Below are 16563 nucleotides of genomic sequence, written 5' to 3'. Positions count from 1 at the left end.
TTTTTTTTGCACAGCTAGTTGCCTCCAGGAGGCCACAAGAGGGAGACAAGGGACTGCAAAATGGAAAATAGGCATCCACCAACTTTACAGACAACTTCTCCTTGCTCCTACAACCTCCATCCTTGCACAGTTTGTTATTCTTCTAGGTAACATAGTAACAAATCCAAATTGCTGCTCTCTTTGTAGGCAAGCAAGGCTTTGTTGCAACTGCAATTCTTACTTCTTCTTGAAATGTAGGGACGACAGTACATTCCATCACATCCATCTAGTGTACACAGGTAGGTCCATTGTGGCGGGCAGGCGAGCGGGCGGGCTGCTTTATTGGCTGTTTGCTGTTCCCCTACTCCACTCCACTATTTGACTGTTGTGCTGCATCAATCAATCAATCAATCAATCAATCAATCAATCAATCAATCAATCAATCAGTGGCTGGCTCAGGTGCAGCTCTTTAACTTACCTAAAAGGGAGGGCGGAGAGAAGACAAGGAAGGTGAATGAGGTGTTCCAATGTGAAATGCCGGAAACACAGAAACACAGACGACACACAACAAGAGGTGGCAATCTATTCATTAATTGCATTTAATCAATGAGCTCATTATCACTCATGCATTGTCCAACAGGTGTTGAAATAATGGGATTAAAAGGGGAGATCCCTTCAGAAAGACAGAAACAATAGCAAAGACAAAAAACACTTTTGGAATCTGCTTTTAGTCAACACATAAGGAAAGGGTGCACCGGTCCTGGAAATACTGCAATACCAGGTCAATGCGTGGAGTGGACAGAGCAAGCTCTATTTCCATCTCCCTGTTCTAAAAATCCATTTAATATATGGTCCCCAGATAGGGGACGTATCAGATATTAAACTGATAAGAACAGATACTACACTTGATCTTAGCCAAAAGGCCGAGAAGCGATAACCCGAACGGGCCGCGCGTTGCCCGAGCCTGCCCGATACTGCTGTTCAGCCCTTGCAGCGATTCAGCCTACTTCTAGGCAATTCCATGGGGCCCTGCAGGCTCACACACTCACAGCTACACGGGAGGTGAATAAAGGCCGGAGAGGAAGCCAGACAGGATTTGCTTCTTTTGCTTGCACCACAATGCAGTGCTGAAAGAGGAGGAATCTACATAAAAACGCCTTCCTGGCAACGCCCAAATGCCCTGCTGCCATGCAGATAAACACTGGCAGCGGCAGCAAGTGCATGCCCACAGCCACCCCTTGTTCCTTCACACCTTGTATCAGCTGTAATCCAGTCCAGTCCAGTGCTGCCTGCTGAGCAGCACTGACCAACACTGCCTGGGCCCAGGCTTTTATCTCTGAGGCCCCATTATGATGTCAGAAAGCTGGCTCTGGAATCCTGAGGGCTCCACTATGACACGTGCAAAGTTCCGTCTGAACTTTATATAAGACGGTGAGGCTCAGTCAGTCACTCAGTGTTGCCTGAGAGGGCAACACTGCAACAGCCGGCCGCCAGGCTGTCTTTTTTTTGCACAGCTAGTTGCCTCCAGGAGGCCACAAGAGGGAGACAAGGGACTGCAAAATGGAAAATAGGCATCCACCAACTTTACAGACAACTTCTCCTTGCTCCTACAACCTCCATCCTTGCACAGTTTGTTATTCTTCTAGGTAACATAGTAACAAATCCAAATTGCTGCTCTCTTTGTAGGCAAGCAAGGCTTTGTTGCAACTGCAATTCTTACTTCTTCTTGAAATGTAGGGACGACAGTACATTCCATCACATCCATCTAGTGTACACAGGTAGGTCCATTGTGGCGGGCAGGCGAGCGGGCGGGCTGCTTTATTGGCTGTTTGCTGTTCCCCTACTCCACTCCACTATTTGACTGTTGTGCTGCATCAATCAATCAATCAATCAATCAATCAATCAATCAATCAATCAATCAATCAGTGGCTGGCTCAGGTGCAGCTCTTTAACTTACCTAAAAGGGAGGGCGGAGAGAAGACAAGGAAGGTGAATGAGGTGTTCCAATGTGAAATGCCGGAAACACAGAAACACAGACGACACACAACAAGAGGTGGCAATCTATTCATTAATTGCATTTAATCAATGAGCTCATTATCACTCATGCATTGTCCAACAGGTGTTGAAATAATGGGATTAAAAGGGGAGATCCCTTCAGAAAGACAGAAACAATAGCAAAGACAAAAAACACTTTTGGAATCTGCTTTTAGTCAACACATAAGGAAAGGGTGCACCGGTCCTGGAAATACTGCAATACCAGGTCAATGCGTGGAGTGGACAGAGCAAGCTCTATTTCCATCTCCCTGTTCTAAAAATCCATTTAATATATGGTCCCCAGATAGGGGACGTATCAGATATTAAACTGATAAGAACAGATACTACACTTGATCTTAGCCAAAAGGCCGAGAAGCGATAACCCGAACGGGCCGCGCGTTGCCCGAGCCTGCCCGATACTGCTGTTCAGCCCTTGCAGCGATTCAGCCTACTTCTAGGCAATTCCATGGGGCCCTGCAGGCTCACACACTCACAGCTACACGGGAGGTGAATAAAGGCCGGAGAGGAAGCCAGACAGGATTTGCTTCTTTTGCTTGCACCACAATGCAGTGCTGAAAGAGGAGGAATCTACATAAAAACGCCTTCCTGGCAACGCCCAAATGCCCTGCTGCCATGCAGATAAACACTGGCAGCGGCAGCAAGTGCATGCCCACAGCCACCCCTTGTTCCTTCACACCTTGTATCAGCTGTAATCCAGTCCAGTCCAGTGCTGCCTGCTGAGCAGCACTGACCAACACTGCCTGGGCCCAGGCTTTTATCTCTGAGGCCCCATTATGATGTCAGAAAGCTGGCTCTGGAATCCTGAGGGCTCCACTATGACACGTGCAAAGTTCCGTCTGAACTTTATATAAGACGGTGAGGCTCAGTCAGTCACTCAGTGTTGCCTGAGAGGGCAACACTGCAACAGCCGGCCGCCAGGCTGTCTTTTTTTTGCACAGCTAGTTGCCTCCAGGAGGCCACAAGAGGGAGACAAGGGACTGCAAAATGGAAAATAGGCATCCACCAACTTTACAGACAACTTCTCCTTGCTCCTACAACCTCCATCCTTGCACAGTTTGTTATTCTTCTAGGTAACATAGTAACAAATCCAAATTGCTGCTCTCTTTGTAGGCAAGCAAGGCTTTGTTGCAACTGCAATTCTTACTTCTTCTTGAAATGTAGGGACGACAGTACATTCCATCACATCCATCTAGTGTACACAGGTAGGTCCATTGTGGCGGGCAGGCGAGCGGGCGGGCTGCTTTATTGGCTGTTTGCTGTTCCCCTACTCCACTCCACTATTTGACTGTTGTGCTGCATCAATCAATCAATCAATCAATCAATCAATCAATCAATCAATCAATCAGTGGCTGGCTCAGGTGCAGCTCTTTAACTTACCTAAAAGGGAGGGCGGAGAGAAGACAAGGAAGGTGAATGAGGTGTTCCAATGTGAAATGCCGGAAACACAGAAACACAGACGACACACAACAAGAGGTGGCAATCTATTCATTAATTGCATTTAATCAATGAGCTCATTATCACTCATGCATTGTCCAACAGGTGTTGAAATAATGGGATTAAAAGGGGAGATCCCTTCAGAAAGACAGAAACAATAGCAAAGACAAAAAACACTTTTGGAATCTGCTTTTAGTCAACACATAAGGAAAGGGTGCACCGGTCCTGGAAATACTGCAATACCAGGTCAATGCGTGGAGTGGACAGAGCAAGCTCTATTTCCATCTCCCTGTTCTAAAAATCCATTTAATATATGGTCCCCAGATAGGGGACGTATCAGATATTAAACTGATAAGAACAGATACTACACTTGATCTTAGCCAAAAGGCCGAGAAGCGATAACCCGAACGGGCCGCGCGTTGCCCGAGCCTGCCCGATACTGCTGTTCAGCCCTTGCAGCGATTCAGCCTACTTCTAGGCAATTCCATGGGGCCCTGCAGGCTCACACACTCACAGCTACACGGGAGGTGAATAAAGGCCGGAGAGGAAGCCAGACAGGATTTGCTTCTTTTGCTTGCACCACAATGCAGTGCTGAAAGAGGAGGAATCTACATAAAAACGCCTTCCTGGCAACGCCCAAATGCCCTGCTGCCATGCAGATAAACACTGGCAGCGGCAGCAAGTGCATGCCCACAGCCACCCCTTGTTCCTTCACACCTTGTATCAGCTGTAATCCAGTCCAGTCCAGTGCTGCCTGCTGAGCAGCACTGACCAACACTGCCTGGGCCCAGGCTTTTATCTCTGAGGCCCCATTATGATGTCAGAAAGCTGGCTCTGGAATCCTGAGGGCTCCACTATGACACATGCAAAGTTCCGTCTGAACTTTATATAAGACGGTGAGGCTCAGTCAGTCACTCAGTGTTGCCTGAGAGGGCAACACTGCAACAGCCGGCCGCCAGGCTGTCTTTTTTTTGCACAGCTAGTTGCCTCCAGGAGGCCACAAGAGGGAGACAAGGGACTGCAAAATGGAAAATAGGCATCCACCAACTTTACAGACAACTTCTCCTTGCTCCTACAACCTCCATCCTTGCACAGTTTGTTATTCTTCTAGGTAACATAGTAACAAATCCAAATTGCTGCTCTCTTTGTAGGCAAGCAAGGCTTTGTTGCAACTGCAATTCTTACTTCTTCTTGAAATGTAGGGACGACAGTACATTCCATCACATCCATCTAGTGTACACAGGTAGGTCCATTGTGGCGGGCAGGCGAGCGGGCGGGCTGCTTTATTGGCTGTTTGCTGTTCCCCTACTCCACTCCACTATTTGACTGTTGTGCTGCATCAATCAATCAATCAATCAATCAATCAATCAATCAGTGGCTGGCTCAGGTGCAGCTCTTTAACTTACCTAAAAGGGAGGGCGGAGAGAAGACAAGGAAGGTGAATGAGGTGTTCCAATGTGAAATGCCGGAAACACAGAAACACAGACGACACACAACAAGAGGTGGCAATCTATTCATTAATTGCATTTAATCAATGAGCTCATTATCACTCATGCATTGTCCAACAGGTGTTGAAATAATGGGATTAAAAGGGGAGATCCCTTCAGAAAGACAGAAACAATAGCAAAGACAAAAAACACTTTTGGAATCTGCTTTTAGTCAACACATAAGGAAAGGGTGCACCGGTCCTGGAAATACTGCAATACCAGGTCAATGCGTGGAGTGGACAGAGCAAGCTCTATTTCCATCTCCCTGTTCTAAAAATCCATTTAATATATGGTCCCCAGATAGGGGACGTATCAGATATTAAACTGATAAGAACAGATACTACACTTGATCTTAGCCAAAAGGCCGAGAAGCGATAACCCGAACGGGCCGCGCGTTGCCCGAGCCTGCCCGATACTGCTGTTCAGCCCTTGCAGCGATTCAGCCTACTTCTAGGCAATTCCATGGGGCCCTGCAGGCTCACACACTCACAGCTACATGGGAGGTGAATAAAGGCCGGAGAGGAAGCCAGACAGGATTTGCTTCTTTTGCTTGCACCACAATGCAGTGCTGAAAGAGGAGGAATCTACATAAAAACGCCTTCCTGGCAACGCCCAAATGCCCTGCTGCCATGCAGATAAACACTGGCAGCGGCAGCAAGTGCATGCCCACAGCCACCCCTTGTTCCTTCACACCTTGTATCAGCTGTAATCCAGTCCAGTCCAGTGCTGCCTGCTGAGCAGCACTGACCAACACTGCCTGGGCCCAGGCTTTTATCTCTGAGGCCCCATTATGATGTCAGAAAGCTGGCTCTGGAATCCTGAGGGCTCCACTATGACACGTGCAAAGTTCCGTCTGAACTTTATATAAGACGGTGAGGCTCAGTCAGTCACTCAGTGTTGCCTGAGAGGGCAACACTGCAACAGCCGGCCGCCAGGCTGTCTTTTTTTTGCACAGCTAGTTGCCTCCAGGAGGCCACAAGAGGGAGACAAGGGACTGCAAAATGGAAAATAGGCATCCACCAACTTTACAGACAACTTCTCCTTGCTCCTACAACCTCCATCCTTGCACAGTTTGTTATTCTTCTAGGTAACATAGTAACAAATCCAAATTGCTGCTCTCTTTGTAGGCAAGCAAGGCTTTGTTGCAACTGCAATTCTTACTTCTTCTTGAAATGTAGGGACGACAGTACATTCCATCACATCCATCTAGTGTACACAGGTAGGTCCATTGTGGCGGGCAGGCGAGCGGGCGGGCTGCTTTATTGGCTGTTTGCTGTTCCCCTACTCCACTCCACTATTTGACTGTTGTGCTGCATCAATCAATCAATCAATCAATCAATCAATCAATCAATCAATCAATCAATCAGTGGCTGGCTCAGGTGCAGCTCTTTAACTTACCTAAAAGGGAGGGCGGAGAGAAGACAAGGAAGGTGAATGAGGTGTTCCAATGTGAAATGCCGGAAACACAGAAACACAGACGACACACAACAAGAGGTGGCAATCTATTCATTAATTGCATTTAATCAATGAGCTCATTATCACTCATGCATTGTCCAACAGGTGTTGAAATAATGGGATTAAAAGGGGAGATCCCTTCAGAAAGACAGAAACAATAGCAAAGACAAAAAACACTTTTGGAATCTGCTTTTAGTCAACACATAAGGAAAGGGTGCACCGGTCCTGGAAATACTGCAATACCAGGTCAATGCGTGGAGTGGACAGAGCAAGCTCTATTTCCATCTCCCTGTTCTAAAAATCCATTTAATATATGGTCCCCAGATAGGGGACGTATCAGATATTAAACTGATAAGAACAGATACTACACTTGATCTTAGCCAAAAGGCCGAGAAGCGATAACCCGAACGGGCCGCGCGTTGCCCGAGCCTGCCCGATACTGCTGTTCAGCCCTTGCAGCGATTCAGCCTACTTCTAGGCAATTCCATGGGGCCCTGCAGGCTCACACACTCACAGCTACATGGGAGGTGAATAAAGGCCGGAGAGGAAGCCAGACAGGATTTGCTTCTTTTGCTTGCACCACAATGCAGTGCTGAAAGAGGAGGAATCTACATAAAAACGCCTTCCTGGCAACGCCCAAATGCCCTGCTGCCATGCAGATAAACACTGGCAGCGGCAGCAAGTGCATGCCCACAGCCACCCCTTGTTCCTTCACACCTTGTATCAGCTGTAATCCAGTCCAGTCCAGTGCTGCCTGCTGAGCAGCACTGACCAACACTGCCTGGGCCCAGGCTTTTATCTCTGAGGCCCCATTATGATGTCAGAAAGCTGGCTCTGGAATCCTGAGGGCTCCACTATGACACGTGCAAAGTTCCGTCTGAACTTTATATAAGACGGTGAGGCTCAGTCAGTCACTCAGTGTTGCCTGAGAGGGCAACACTGCAACAGCCGGCCGCCAGGCTGTCTTTTTTTTGCACAGCTAGTTGCCTCCAGGAGGCCACAAGAGGGAGACAAGGGACTGCAAAATGGAAAATAGGCATCCACCAACTTTACAGACAACTTCTCCTTGCTCCTACAACCTCCATCCTTGCACAGTTTGTTATTCTTCTAGGTAACATAGTAACAAATCCAAATTGCTGCTCTCTTTGTAGGCAAGCAAGGCTTTGTTGCAACTGCAATTCTTACTTCTTCTTGAAATGTAGGGACGACAGTACATTCCATCACATCCATCTAGTGTACACAGGTAGGTCCATTGTGGCGGGCAGGCGAGCGGGCGGGCTGCTTTATTGGCTGTTTGCTGTTCCCCTACTCCACTCCACTATTTGACTGTTGTGCTGCATCAATCAATCAATCAATCAATCAATCAATCAGTGGCTGGCTCAGGTGCAGCTCTTTAACTTACCTAAAAGGGAGGGCGGAGAGAAGACAAGGAAGGTGAATGAGGTGTTCCAATGTGAAATGCCGGAAACACAGAAACACAGACGACACACAACAAGAGGTGGCAATCTATTCATTAATTGCATTTAATCAATGAGCTCATTATCACTCATGCATTGTCCAACAGGTGTTGAAATAATGGGATTAAAAGGGGAGATCCCTTCAGAAAGACAGAAACAATAGCAAAGACAAAAAACACTTTTGGAATCTGCTTTTAGTCAACACATAAGGAAAGGGTGCACCGGTCCTGGAAATACTGCAATACCAGGTCAATGCGTGGAGTGGACAGAGCAAGCTCTATTTCCATCTCCCTGTTCTAAAAATCCATTTAATATATGGTCCCCAGATAGGGGACGTATCAGATATTAAACTGATAAGAACAGATACTACACTTGATCTTAGCCAAAAGGCCGAGAAGCGATAACCCGAACGGGCCGCGCGTTGCCCGAGCCTGCCCGATACTGCTGTTCAGCCCTTGCAGCGATTCAGCCTACTTCTAGGCAATTCCATGGGGCCCTGCAGGCTCACACACTCACAGCTACACGGGAGGTGAATAAAGGCCGGAGAGGAAGCCAGACAGGATTTGCTTCTTTTGCTTGCACCACAATGCAGTGCTGAAAGAGGAGGAATCTACATAAAAACGCCTTCCTGGCAACGCCCAAATGCCCTGCTGCCATGCAGATAAACACTGGCAGCGGCAGCAAGTGCATGCCCACAGCCACCCCTTGTTCCTTCACACCTTGTATCAGCTGTAATCCAGTCCAGTCCAGTGCTGCCTGCTGAGCAGCACTGACCAACACTGCCTGGGCCCAGGCTTTTATCTCTGAGGCCCCATTATGATGTCAGAAAGCTGGCTCTGGAATCCTGAGGGCTCCACTATGACACGTGCAAAGTTCCGTCTGAACTTTATATAAGACGGTGAGGCTCAGTCAGTCACTCAGTGTTGCCTGAGAGGGCAACACTGCAACAGCCGGCCGCCAGGCTGTCTTTTTTTTGCACAGCTAGTTGCCTCCAGGAGGCCACAAGAGGGAGACAAGGGACTGCAAAATGGAAAATAGGCATCCACCAACTTTACAGACAACTTCTCCTTGCTCCTACAACCTCCATCCTTGCACAGTTTGTTATTCTTCTAGGTAACATAGTAACAAATCCAAATTGCTGCTCTCTTTGTAGGCAAGCAAGGCTTTGTTGCAACTGCAATTCTTACTTCTTCTTGAAATGTAGGGACGACAGTACATTCCATCACATCCATCTAGTGTACACAGGTAGGTCCATTGTGGCGGGCAGGCGAGCGGGCGGGCTGCTTTATTGGCTGTTTGCTGTTCCCCTACTCCACTCCACTATTTGACTGTTGTGCTGCATCAATCAATCAATCAATCAATCAATCAATCAATCAATCAATCAATCAATCAATCAATCAGTAGCTGGCTCAGGTACAGCTCTTTAACTTACCTAAAAGGGAGGGCGGAGAGAAGACAAGGAAGGTGAATGAGGTGTTCCAATGTGAAATGCCGGAAACACAGAAACACAGACGACACACAACAAGAGGTGGCAATCTATTCATTAATTGCATTTAATCAATGAGCTCATTATCACTCATGCATTGTCCAACAGGTGTTGAAATAATGGGATTAAAAGGGGAGATCCCTTCAGAAAGACAGAAACAATAGCAAAGACAAAAAACACTTTTGGAATCTGCTTTTAGTCAACACATAAGGAAAGGGTGCACCGGTCCTGGAAATACTGCAATACCAGGTCAATGCGTGGAGTGGACAGAGCAAGCTCTATTTCCATCTCCCTGTTCTAAAAATCCATTTAATATATGGTCCCCAGATAGGGGACGTATCAGATATTAAACTGATAAGAACAGATACTACACTTGATCTTAGCCAAAAGGCCGAGAAGCGATAACCCGAACGGGCCGCGCGTTGCCCGAGCCTGCCCGATACTGCTGTTCAGCCCTTGCAGCGATTCAGCCTACTTCTAGGCAATTCCATGGGGCCCTGCAGGCTCACACACTCACAGCTACACGGGAGGTGAATAAAGGCCGGAGAGGAAGCCAGACAGGATTTGCTTCTTTTGCTTGCACCACAATGCAGTGCTGAAAGAGGAGGAATCTACATAAAAACGCCTTCCTGGCAACGCCCAAATGCCCTGCTGCCATGCAGATAAACACTGGCAGCGGCAGCAAGTGCATGCCCACAGCCACCCCTTGTTCCTTCACACCTTGTATCAGCTGTAATCCAGTCCAGTCCAGTGCTGCCTGCTGAGCAGCACTGACCAACACTGCCTGGGCCCAGGCTTTTATCTCTGAGGCCCCATTATGATGTCAGAAAGCTGGCTCTGGAATCCTGAGGGCTCCACTATGACACGTGCAAAGTTCCGTCTGAACTTTATATAAGACGGTGAGGCTCAGTCAGTCACTCAGTGTTGCCTGAGAGGGCAACACTGCAACAGCCGGCCGCCAGGCTGTCTTTTTTTTGCACAGCTAGTTGCCTCCAGGAGGCCACAAGAGGGAGACAAGGGACTGCAAAATGGAAAATAGGCATCCACCAACTTTACAGACAACTTCTCCTTGCTCCTACAACCTCCATCCTTGCACAGTTTGTTATTCTTCTAGGTAACATAGTAACAAATCCAAATTGCTGCTCTCTTTGTAGGCAAGCAAGGCTTTGTTGCAACTGCAATTCTTACTTCTTCTTGAAATGTAGGGACGACAGTACATTCCATCACATCCATCTAGTGTACACAGGTAGGTCCATTGTGGCGGGCAGGCGAGCGGGCGGGCTGCTTTATTGGCTGTTTGCTGTTCCCAAACTCCACTCCACTATTTGACTGTTGTGCTGCATCAATCAATCAATCAATCAATCAATCAATCAATCAATCAATCAATCAATCAGTGGCTGGCTCAGGTGCAGCTCTTTAACTTACCTAAAAGGGAGGGCGGAGAGAAGACAAGGAAGGTGAATGAGGTGTTCCAATGTGAAATGCCGGAAACACAGAAACACAGACGACACACAACAAGAGGTGGCAATCTATTCATTAATTGCATTTAATCAATGAGCTCATTATCACTCATGCATTGTCCAACAGGTGTTGAAATAATGGGATTAAAAGGGGAGATCCCTTCAGAAAGACAGAAACAATAGCAAAGACAAAAAACACTTTTGGAATCTGCTTTTAGTCAACACATAAGGAAAGGGTGCACCGGTCCTGGAAATACTGCAATACCAGGTCAATGCGTGGAGTGGACAGAGCAAGCTCTATTTCCATCTCCCTGTTCTAAAAATCCATTTAATATATGGTCCCCAGATAGGGGACGTATCAGATATTAAACTGATAAGAACAGATACTACACTTGATCTTAGCCAAAAGGCCGAGAAGCGATAACCCGAACGGGCCGCGCGTTGCCCGAGCCTGCCCGATACTGCTGTTCAGCCCTTGCAGCGATTCAGCCTACTTCTAGGCAATTCCATGGGGCCCTGCAGGCTCACACACTCACAGCTACACGGGAGGTGAATAAAGGCCGGAGAGGAAGCCAGACAGGATTTGCTTCTTTTGCTTGCACCACAATGCAGTGCTGAAAGAGGAGGAATCTACATAAAAACGCCTTCCTGGCAACGCCCAAATGCCCTGCTGCCATGCAGATAAACACTGGCAGCGGCAGCAAGTGCATGCCCACAGCCACCCCTTGTTCCTTCACACCTTGTATCAGCTGTAATCCAGTCCAGTCCAGTGCTGCCTGCTGAGCAGCACTGACCAACACTGCCTGGGCCCAGGCTTTTATCTCTGAGGCCCCATTATGATGTCAGAAAGCTGGCTCTGGAATCCTGAGGGCTCCACTATGACACGTGCAAAGTTCCGTCTGAACTTTATATAAGACGGTGAGGCTCAGTCAGTCACTCAGTGTTGCCTGAGAGGGCAACACTGCAACAGCCGGCCGCCAGGCTGTCTTTTTTTTGCACAGCTAGTTGCCTCCAGGAGGCCACAAGAGGGAGACAAGGGACTGCAAAATGGAAAATAGGCATCCACCAACTTTACAGACAACTTCTCCTTGCTCCTACAACCTCCATCCTTGCACAGTTTGTTATTCTTCTAGGTAACATAGTAACAAATCCAAATTGCTGCTCTCTTTGTAGGCAAGCAAGGCTTTGTTGCAACTGCAATTCTTACTTCTTCTTGAAATGTAGGGACGACAGTACATTCCATCACATCCATCTAGTGTACACAGGTAGGTCCATTGTGGCGGGCAGGCGAGCGGGCGGGCTGCTTTATTGGCTGTTTGCTGTTCCCCTACTCCACTCCACTATTTGACTGTTGTGCTGCATCAATCAATCAATCAATCAATCAATCAATCAATCAACAATCAATCAGTGGCTGGCTCAGGTGCAGCTCTTTAACTTACCTAAAAGGGAGGGCGGAGAGAAGACAAGGAAGGTGAATGAGGTGTTCCAATGTGAAATGCCGGAAACACAGAAACACAGACGACACACAACAAGAGGTGGCAATCTATTCATTAATTGCATTTAATCAATGAGCTCATTATCACTCATGCATTGTCCAACAGGTGTTGAAATAATGGGATTAAAAGGGGAGATCCCTTCAGAAAGACAGAAACAATAGCAAAGACAAAAAACACTTTTGGAATCTGCTTTTAGTCAACACATAAGGAAAGGGTGCACCGGTCCTGGAAATACTGCAATACCAGGTCAATGCGTGGAGTGGACAGAGCAAGCTCTATTTCCATCTCCCTGTTCTAAAAATCCATTTAATATATGGTCCCCAGATAGGGGACGTATCAGATATTAAACTGATAAGAACAGATACTACACTTGATCTTAGCCAAAAGGCCGAGAAGCGATAACCCGAACGGGCCGCGCGTTGCCCGAGCCTGCCCGATACTGCTGTTCAGCCCTTGCAGCGATTCAGCCTACTTCTAGGCAATTCCATGGGGCCCTGCAGGCTCACACACTCACAGCTACACGGGAGGTGAATAAAGGCCGGAGAGGAAGCCAGACAGGATTTGCTTCTTTTGCTTGCACCACAATGCAGTGCTGAAAGAGGAGGAATCTACATAAAAACGCCTTCCTGGCAACGCCCAAATGCCCTGCTGCCATGCAGATAAACACTGGCAGCGGCAGCAAGTGCATGCCCACAGCCACCCCTTGTTCCTTCACACCTTGTATCAGCTGTAATCCAGTCCAGTCCAGTGCTGCCTGCTGAGCAGCACTGACCAACACTGCCTGGGCCCAGGCTTTTATCTCTGAGGCCCCATTATGATGTCAGAAAGCTGGCTCTGGAATCCTGAGGGCTCCACTATGACACGTGCAAAGTTCCGTCTGAACTTTATATAAGACGGTGAGGCTCAGTCAGTCACTCAGTGTTGCCTGAGAGGGCAACACTGCAACAGCCGGCCGCCAGGCTGTCTTTTTTTTGCACAGCTAGTTGCCTCCAGGAGGCCACAAGAGGGAGACAAGGGACTGCAAAATGGAAAATAGGCATCCACCAACTTTACAGACAACTTCTCCTTGCTCCTACAACCTCCATCCTTGCACAGTTTGTTATTCTTCTAGGTAACATAGTAACAAATCCAAATTGCTGCTCTCTTTGTAGGCAAGCAAGGCTTTGTTGCAACTGCAATTCTTACTTCTTCTTGAAATGTAGGGACGACAGTACATTCCATCACATCCATCTAGTGTACACAGGTAGGTCCATTGTGGCGGGCAGGCGAGCGGGCGGGCTGCTTTATTGGCTGTTTGCTGTTCCCCTACTCCACTCCACTATTTGACTGTTGTGCTGCAATCAATCAATCAATCAATCAATCAATCAATCAATCAATCAGTGGCTGGCTCAGGTGCAGCTCTTTAACTTACCTAAAAGGGAGGGCGGAGAGAAGACAAGGAAGGTGAATGAGGTGTTCCAATGTGAAATGCCGGAAACACAGAAACACAGACGACACACAACAAGAGGTGGCAATCTATTCATTAATTGCATTTAATCAATGAGCTCATTATCACTCATGCATTGTCCAACAGGTGTTGAAATAATGGGATTAAAAGGGGAGATCCCTTCAGAAAGACAGAAACAATAGCAAAGACAAAAAACACTTTTGGAATCTGCTTTTAGTCAACACATAAGGAAAGGGTGCACCGGTCCTGGAAATACTGCAATACCAGGTCAATGCGTGGAGTGGACAGAGCAAGCTCTATTTCCATCTCCCTGTTCTAAAAATCCATTTAATATATGGTCCCCAGATAGGGGACGTATCAGATATTAAACTGATAAGAACAGATACTACACTTGATCTTAGCCAAAAGGCCGAGAAGCGATAACCCGAACGGGCCGCGCGTTGCCCGAGCCTGCCCGATACTGCTGTTCAGCCCTTGCAGCGATTCAGCCTACTTCTAGGCAATTCCATGGGGCCCTGCAGGCTCACACACTCACAGCTACACGGGAGGTGAATAAAGGCCGGAGAGGAAGCCAGACAGGATTTGCTTCTTTTGCTTGCACCACAATGCAGTGCTGAAAGAGGAGGAATCTACATAAAAACGCCTTCCTGGCAACGCCCAAATGCCCTGCTGCCATGCAGATAAACACTGGCAGCGGCAGCAAGTGCATGCCCACAGCCACCCCTTGTTCCTTCACACCTTGTATCAGCTGTAATCCAGTCCAGTCCAGTGCTGCCTGCTGAGCAGCACTGACCAACACTGCCTGGGCCCAGGCTTTTATCTCTGAGGCCCCATTATGATGTCAGAAAGCTGGCTCTGGAATCCTGAGGGCTCCACTATGACACGTGCAAAGTTCCGTCTGAACTTTATATAAGACGGTGAGGCTCAGTCAGTCACTCAGTGTTGCCTGAGAGGGCAACACTGCAACAGCCGGCCGCCAGGCTGTCTTTTTTTTGCACAGCTAGTTGCCTCCAGGAGGCCACAAGAGGGAGACAAGGGACTGCAAAATGGAAAATAGGCATCCACCAACTTTACAGACAACTTCTCCTTGCTCCTACAACCTCCATCCTTGCACAGTTTGTTATTCTTCTAGGTAACATAGTAACAAATCCACCAAATTGCTGCTCTCTTTGTAGGCAAGCAAGGCTTTGTTGCAACTGCAATTCTTACTTCTTCTTGAAATGTAGGGACGACAGTACATTCCATCACATCCATCTAGTGTACACAGGTAGGTCCATTGTGGCGGGCAGGCGAGCGGGCGGGCTGCTTTATTGGCTGTTTGCTGTTCCCCTACTCCACTCCACTATTTGACTGTTGTGCTGCATCAATCAATCAATCAATCAATCAATCAATCAATCAATCAATCAATCAATCAATCAATCAATCAGTGGCTGGCTCAGGTGCAGCTCTTTAACTTACCTAAAAGGGAGGGCGGAGAGAAGACAAGGAAGGTGAATGAGGTGTTCCAATGTGAAATGCCGGAAACACAGAAACACAGACGACACACAACAAGAGGTGGCAATCTATTCATTAATTGCATTTAATCAATGAGCTCATTATCACTCATGCATTGTCCAACAGGTGTTGAAATAATGGGATTAAAAGGGGAGATCCCTTCAGAAAGACAGAAACAATAGCAAAGACAAAAAACACTTTTGGAATCTGCTTTTAGTCAACACATAAGGAAAGGGTGCACCGGTCCTGGAAATACTGCAATACCAGGTCAATGCGTGGAGTGGACAGAGCAAGCTCTATTTCCATCTCCCTGTTCTAAAAATCCATTTAATATATGGTCCCCAGATAGGGGACGTATCAGATATTAAACTGATAAGAACAGATACTACACTTGATCTTAGCCAAAAGGCCGAGAAGCGATAACCCGAACGGGCCGCGCGTTGCCCGAGCCTGCCCGATACTGCTGTTCAGCCCTTGCAGCGATTCAGCCTACTTCTAGGCAATTCCATGGGGCCCTGCAGGCTCACACACTCACAGCTACACGGGAGGTGAATAAAGGCCGGAGAGGAAGCCAGACAGGATTTGCTTCTTTTGCTTGCACCACAATGCAGTGCTGAAAGAGGAGGAATCTACATAAAAACGCCTTCCTGGCAACGCCCAAATGCCCTGCTGCCATGCAGATAAACACTGGCAGCGGCAGCAAGTGCATGCCCACAGCCACCCCTTGTTCCTTCACACCTTGTATCAGCTGTAATCCAGTCCAGTCCAGTGCTGCCTGCTGAGCAGCACTGACCAACACTGCCTGGGCCCAGGCTTTTATCTCTGAGGCCCCATTATGATGTCAGAAAGCTGGCTCTGGAATCCTGAGGGCTCCACTATGACACGTGCAAAGTTCCGTCTGAACTTTATATAAGACGGTGAGGCTCAGTCAGTCACTCAGTGTTGCCTGAGAGGGCAACACTGCAACAGCCGGCCGCCAGGCTGTCTTTTTTTTGCACAGCTAGTTGCCTCCAGGAGGCCACAAGAGGGAGACAAGGGACTGCAAAATGGAAAATAGGCATCCACCAACTTTACAGACAACTTCTCCTTGCTCCTACAACCTCCATCCTTGCACAGTTTGTTATTCTTCTAGGTAACATAGTAACAAATCCAAATTGCTGCTCTCTTTGTAGGCAAGCAAGGCTTTGTTGCAACTGCAATTCTTACTTCTTCTTGAAATGTAGGGACGACAGTACATTCCATCACATCCATCTAGTGTACACAGGTAGGTCCATTGTGGCGGGCAGGCGAGCGGGCGGGCTGCTTTATTGGCT

The 16563-nt window shown here is 47.8% G+C and overlaps 11 non-coding genes across 11 annotated transcripts; all 11 read right to left on the bottom strand.

Annotated features, from left to right (window-relative positions):
- Positions 1-723: 723 nt before the first annotated feature.
- On the bottom strand, positions 724-914 carry LOC142696751 (U2 spliceosomal RNA). The gene has a single exon (XR_012864612.1). It is a non-coding gene; the product is annotated as a U2 spliceosomal RNA (small nuclear RNA).
- Positions 915-2202: 1288 nt separating this feature from the next.
- Positions 2203-2393, bottom strand: LOC142696750 (U2 spliceosomal RNA). The gene has a single exon (XR_012864611.1). It is a non-coding gene; the product is annotated as a U2 spliceosomal RNA (small nuclear RNA).
- Positions 2394-3677: 1284 nt separating this feature from the next.
- Positions 3678-3868, bottom strand: LOC142696749 (U2 spliceosomal RNA). The gene has a single exon (XR_012864610.1). It is a non-coding gene; the product is annotated as a U2 spliceosomal RNA (small nuclear RNA).
- A 1272-nt stretch (positions 3869-5140) lies between these two features.
- On the bottom strand, positions 5141-5331 carry LOC142696748 (U2 spliceosomal RNA). Its single transcript, XR_012864609.1, has one exon. It is a non-coding gene; the product is annotated as a U2 spliceosomal RNA (small nuclear RNA).
- Positions 5332-6619: 1288 nt separating this feature from the next.
- On the bottom strand, positions 6620-6810 carry LOC142696747 (U2 spliceosomal RNA). Its single transcript, XR_012864608.1, has one exon. It is a non-coding gene; the product is annotated as a U2 spliceosomal RNA (small nuclear RNA).
- Positions 6811-8078: 1268 nt separating this feature from the next.
- Positions 8079-8269, bottom strand: LOC142696746 (U2 spliceosomal RNA). The gene has a single exon (XR_012864607.1). It is a non-coding gene; the product is annotated as a U2 spliceosomal RNA (small nuclear RNA).
- Positions 8270-9565: 1296 nt separating this feature from the next.
- Positions 9566-9756, bottom strand: LOC142696745 (U2 spliceosomal RNA). The gene has a single exon (XR_012864606.1). It is a non-coding gene; the product is annotated as a U2 spliceosomal RNA (small nuclear RNA).
- Positions 9757-11044: 1288 nt separating this feature from the next.
- On the bottom strand, positions 11045-11235 carry LOC142696744 (U2 spliceosomal RNA). Its single transcript, XR_012864605.1, has one exon. It is a non-coding gene; the product is annotated as a U2 spliceosomal RNA (small nuclear RNA).
- Positions 11236-12518: 1283 nt separating this feature from the next.
- LOC142696743 (U2 spliceosomal RNA) lies at positions 12519-12709 on the bottom strand. Its single transcript, XR_012864604.1, has one exon. It is a non-coding gene; the product is annotated as a U2 spliceosomal RNA (small nuclear RNA).
- Positions 12710-13986: 1277 nt separating this feature from the next.
- Positions 13987-14177, bottom strand: LOC142696741 (U2 spliceosomal RNA). The gene has a single exon (XR_012864603.1). It is a non-coding gene; the product is annotated as a U2 spliceosomal RNA (small nuclear RNA).
- Positions 14178-15480: 1303 nt separating this feature from the next.
- LOC142696739 (U2 spliceosomal RNA) lies at positions 15481-15671 on the bottom strand. Its single transcript, XR_012864601.1, has one exon. It is a non-coding gene; the product is annotated as a U2 spliceosomal RNA (small nuclear RNA).
- Between the last annotated feature and the right edge of the window lie 892 nt (positions 15672-16563).

The sequence above is a fragment of the Rhinoderma darwinii genome, assembly GCF_050947455.1.
Source record: "Rhinoderma darwinii isolate aRhiDar2 chromosome 5 unlocalized genomic scaffold, aRhiDar2.hap1 SUPER_5_unloc_7, whole genome shotgun sequence".
In the NCBI taxonomy this organism is placed as follows: Eukaryota; Metazoa; Chordata; class Amphibia; order Anura; family Rhinodermatidae; genus Rhinoderma; species Rhinoderma darwinii.
The sequence above is the reverse complement of the archived record's forward strand: the minus strand, read 5'-3'. Positions and strand labels throughout refer to the sequence as shown.